This window comes from Octopus bimaculoides, chromosome 12 (assembly GCF_046866305.1).
Source record: "Octopus bimaculoides isolate indiv1 chromosome 12, ASM4686630v1, whole genome shotgun sequence".
In the NCBI taxonomy this organism is placed as follows: domain Eukaryota; kingdom Metazoa; phylum Mollusca; class Cephalopoda; order Octopoda; family Octopodidae; genus Octopus; species Octopus bimaculoides.
Window position 1 is genome coordinate 50,570,675 of NC_142939.1, and position 5,000 is coordinate 50,575,674.

At 41.5% G+C, this 5,000-nt stretch overlaps 1 protein-coding gene across 1 annotated transcript in view; it reads left to right on the plus strand.

Annotated features, from left to right (window-relative positions):
• Positions 1-1,645: 1,645 nt before the first annotated feature.
• Positions 1,646-5,000, plus strand: part of LOC106867144 (neuronal acetylcholine receptor subunit alpha-10) — a 109,741-nt gene continuing 106,386 nt past the window's right edge. Inside the window, exon 1 of the mRNA XM_089361053.1 lies at positions 1,646-1,804. The gene's annotated coding sequence lies outside the window, so the exon portion shown is untranslated. The remainder of the gene's footprint in view (positions 1,805-5,000) is intronic.

The following is a 5,000-nucleotide window of genomic DNA, read 5'->3' on the forward strand; positions in this document are numbered from 1 at the left end:
ATGCAAATATGTATTCACCTTAATGAATTTATTAACCATGCACTTGCATGTGTATACATACAGATGAGTACACAAACACAACACACAGACATATACTGGATGTTTGATTTTTATAACTCTCAGTTCATGTTCGTATTCGAGCTTCCAGCTCTTTGTATTGGAGCTTCCATTGTGAATACCAAGCAGGACAGCATGTCGCTTCCAAATTTCTGGCAGAGTGAATTGTGTCATGGTGTTGTTTTTCTCACAGACGGTGCCCAACTGACCCTACTATACTGTGTAGTTGACATAATCAAAAACAAACAATGCGTTTGCACGAAATTGAAAATATAAAATGGAGACAATTTACTCATCGCACCCTGTACACACACACACACACACACACACATATAGATATATTGGTTTTTGCCAATCAAAAGTATCTCATGATTTAAATTTCCCTTTTTTAGGTGGCAGTGACAGAGTTGAATGAATTCTCAGTATATTACCGGTGCAATTTTATCAGAGTTTCAGAGAGAAGAAAATTTAAGCCCACAGTAGTATTTGGGCTAAGATACAGCACACACTTGCTCGTAAATAGGTGATAAAAGAAAACAAATCCTAAATTTTAGAACATTAGATGTGGGTTGATGTGACACAGAGCTTTGAGGTCAACTGATATTAAATTAAAGATGTTTATTCTTTTCTCAAATATAGTTCTGTAAATGAAATGAAATTGAGCAAACCAGGAATTGCCTACCTTTCTGCATTACATAATCAAAAACCACTATTTGAATCAATCTTATAAGCCTTCAAAGATATCATATTGTTAATGTTTTTCATTTAGCCTCATTTCATGTTTACACTTAATTTTTCGTTTAGTGAAACCTCCATGAAACAGTGGAACATTTACATCTTCCCGATATACTTCACAAATTGCCAAATTTATCAGTTTGGCAATCTGTGAAGACTATCAGAAAATGTAAATGGGTATGAGGCCAAATCATTTAGCTCTTCAAATCGTTCAGCTCACCTTGCCATATGTAAACAACTATAGTTTGCTTGGAACAACTTTATACTCTAAGCTAGGGCTCTCAAATCACTGGGCCACACAAAAAGAATAAAGTTTAAAATTTTATTTGTTTTATTCACTATCACAGACTGCAGGATGTTTCCACATTATTTTGGTAATATGTATGTAATATATGTGCAACTTAATAACTCAGCAAAAGATATTGACAGAATAAGTACTAGGGGTGATTTGTTTGATTAAACCCTTCAAGGTGGTGCCCCAGCATGACCACAGTCCAATCAGTGAAACATGTAAATGAATAATATTAAAAGAACGCAATGTTGTTATTGCTCGATCCTATGTCAGCCTACATCAGTTAAATCTCTGATCAAAAGTGTTCCACCCATGACAATCCCGTGTTTTTCTGTATAGATATTCTGCACCAAGACTACATTATCTAACATACTCTTCTTCTTAAGATAGCAGAATGTGCCTTGTGGGAGATTTGGCTGCTGTTTCCAGCAGGTCGACTGACCACATAGAGGCTTACTCTTTGAATAATAGAAGAAGAATTATAGCAGCCATTCTAAACTCAGCAGCAGCTGTATTAATTTCTTATCATATTCTATTCTTTTAAGCATTTCAGCCATGCAGCTGTCGTCATGCTGGAGGGAAAGATGTATATGTATTTTTGAATTTTACCTCATATTTCTATTCTCATATATTTCTCTAAACATTTAAATTTTCATGTTTTAAATTTGTTTTCAGGACGAGAAAAACCAAGTTCTAACCACAGCGGTATGGATTTATGAGGTAAATCATTTTTGTTTTTTTGCTATTTAAATTCCAATAGGCAACAGTTAGTTTCTTGAAGTGCTAATAACTTTTAATTTGCTTTCTATTACATAATCTATAGGTTTTAATATGGCAATGTAATCAGTATGTATATATATATATATATATATATGTCACCTACCGCTCCGGCAGACACTCTAGCCAAATCGACTACATCCTCGCCAGAAATAGGGAAAGAGGGCGGCTTATAAATGCCAAAACCTACCCTGGCGAAGAATGTACCCCACAACATAGATTAGTAGTTAGCGACTTTGGGATCAAGGCAAAATGGGTGCCCAGAATTAGACAGGCTTGGAGGAGAAGGGTGTGGAAGCTTAAAGACCCTGCAAACGGACAGAGACTTAGAGACAAGTTACTTGAAGCATTTAACGAAATAGAAGGGGATATAGCATCATACAACGTGGAAGACAATTGGAGATTTCTGCGGGACAACCTGTTGAAAGCCACCGACCAGATTTGTGGGTGGTGTAAGGTCCCCTCCCGACCCAGAGTAACGTGGTGGTGGAACAAGGAGGTAGACAGGGCTATTAGACAAAAGAAACAGGCTTGGAAGGACTGGAAGAACGGTGGTAGCAGGGAATTGTACCAATGTGCCAGAAGGGAGGCTAGGCGACAGGTTTATTTAGCCAGAGGGGAAGCAGATAAGGAAAGATTTGCCAATGTTCTGCGCCGTGAGGACCAAAGACTCGAGGTATTTCGTGTTGCAAGACAGTGTAGGAGAGAGAATAGTGATGTTGTAGGAGAGAAATGTGTTCGCATGGATGACGGTACGCTTGCATTAAATGAGGATGCAAAGAAAGCGGTCTGGAGATGCCACTACGATAAATTGCTTAATAAAGAGAATGAATGGGAGAAAGAGAGCCTGCCGTATGTCGACCCAATAGAGGGACCAGCTATCCGAGTTGATAGTACCAGGGTAGATGAAGCAATTAAGAGTATGAAGACCGGGAAAGCCCCCAGCCCATCAGGAATCACTGCAGAGATGCTCAAAATATCTGGCAGTGTTGGCTATAGCCTAGTCACCCGTATTACGAACCAGGTGATACACGAAGGAGTCATACCCAATGACTGGTGTAGCAGCATCATAGTCAACTGCTACAAAGGTAAAGGTGACGCTTTAGATACAAATAATTACAGAGGCATCAAGCTGTTAGATCAGGTTATGAAAGTTACAGAGAGGGTCATAGCCCAACTAATTAGGGAGCGAATCAATTTAGATGAGATGCAGTTTGGGTTCGTGCCAGGTAAAAGCACTACTGATGCCTTATTTCTAGTGAGACAGTTGCAGGAGAAATACCTAGCTAAGGATAAACCTCTGTACCTGGCTTTCGTTGACATGGAGAAAGCCTTTGACAGGGTCCTCCGATCCCTTATCTGGTGGTCAATGACGAAACTTGGGATAGAGGAATGGTTAGTGAGAACTGTGCGAGCCATGTACAGAGATGCTGCCAGTAAGGTGAGGGTTGGAAATGAGTACAGCAATGAATTCCGGGTAGAGGTAGGGTTCTACCAAGGTTCCGTCCTCCAGGCAATCACAGAGGAGTTCAAGACAGGTTGCCCCTGGGAGCTCCTCTATGCTGATGACCTTGCCCTAATTGCGGAGTCACTATCAGAACTAGAGGAGAAGTTTCAGGTGTGGAAGCAAGGTCTAGAATTGAAGGGCCTTAGAGTCAACCTAGCTAAAACCAAAATCCTAATAAGTAGGAAGGTAGATAAAACACAAACCCCTTCAGGTAGATGGCCCTGCTCAGTATGTAGAAAAGGAGTAGGTAGTAACTCTATAAGATGTACCCGGTGCAAGCTATGGACACATAAGAGGTGCAGCAACATCAAAGGCAGGTTAACTAGCAAGTTAGTTTTTGTTTGTGGCAGATGTTCAGGTGCAATAAAGACTGTAAACAAACAGGAAACAACTTCTATCTCATTCCAGGGTGAAAAACTAGAGGTAGTCGATAGCTTCCGCTATCTGGGCGACCAAGTTAGTAGTGGGGGTGGGTGCGCTGAAAGTGTAGCTGCTAGAATAAGAATAGCCTGGGCAAAGTTTAGAGAGCTCTTACCCCTGCTGGCGACAAAGGGACTCTCACTCAGAGTAAAAGGCAGGCTGTATGACGCATGCGTACGAACAACTATGCTACATGGCAGTGAAACATGGGCTGTAACTGCTGAGGACATACGTAAGCTCGCAAGGAATGAAGCCAGTATGCTCCGTTGGATGTGTAATGTCAATGTGAATACCCGTCAGAGTGTAAGTATCTTGAGAGAAAAGCTGAACATTAGAAGCATCAGTTGTGGTGTGCAAGAGAGACGATTGCGCTGGTATGGACATGTGGTGAGAATGGAGGAGGATAGCTGCGTGAAAAAGTGCCACACCCTAACAGTTGAGGGAACCCGTGGAAGAGGTAGGCCCAGGAAGACCTGGGCTGAGGTGGTGAGGCAAGACCTTCGTACATTGGGCCTCACCGAGGCGATGACTACTGACCGAGACCTTTGGAAATGTGCTGTGCGTGAGAAGACCCGGCAAGCCAAGTAAGATCGTTGCCAGTGCCCCTGGACTGGTTCTTGTGCGGGTGGCACATGAGATGCACCATTTTGAGCGTGGCCGTTGCCAGTACCGCCTGACTGGCTCCTGTAGGATTTTCGAGCGAGATCGTTGCCAGTGCCCCTGGACTGGCTTGTGCGGGTGGCACATAAAAGACACCATTTCGAGCGTGGCCGTTTTCGTGCGGGTGACACGTAAAAGCACCCACTACACTCTCTGAGTGGTTGGCGTTAGGAAGGGCATCCAGCTGTAGAAACTCTGCCAAATCAGACTGGAGCCTGGTGTTGCCATCCGGTTTCACCAGTCCTCAGTCAAATCGTCCAACCCATGCTAGCATGGAAAGCGGACGTTAAACGATGATGATGATGATATGACATGCTTAATTATGATTTTTCATGCAAAACATTAACGTTCAATAGAGTATCCTATGGTATGCTTTGGTTTCAAGTGCAGTTAGATGTTTTACTAGAATAACAGGAATGCATTATTTTACAAAGTTTAGGTGCACATCATTGCTTATGGATAATATTTATTTTCAATTATGAATATTTATTTTTAATTATAAATGTTTGATTGGATTTTAATAACATTTTATTTTAATGACACTTAATTATA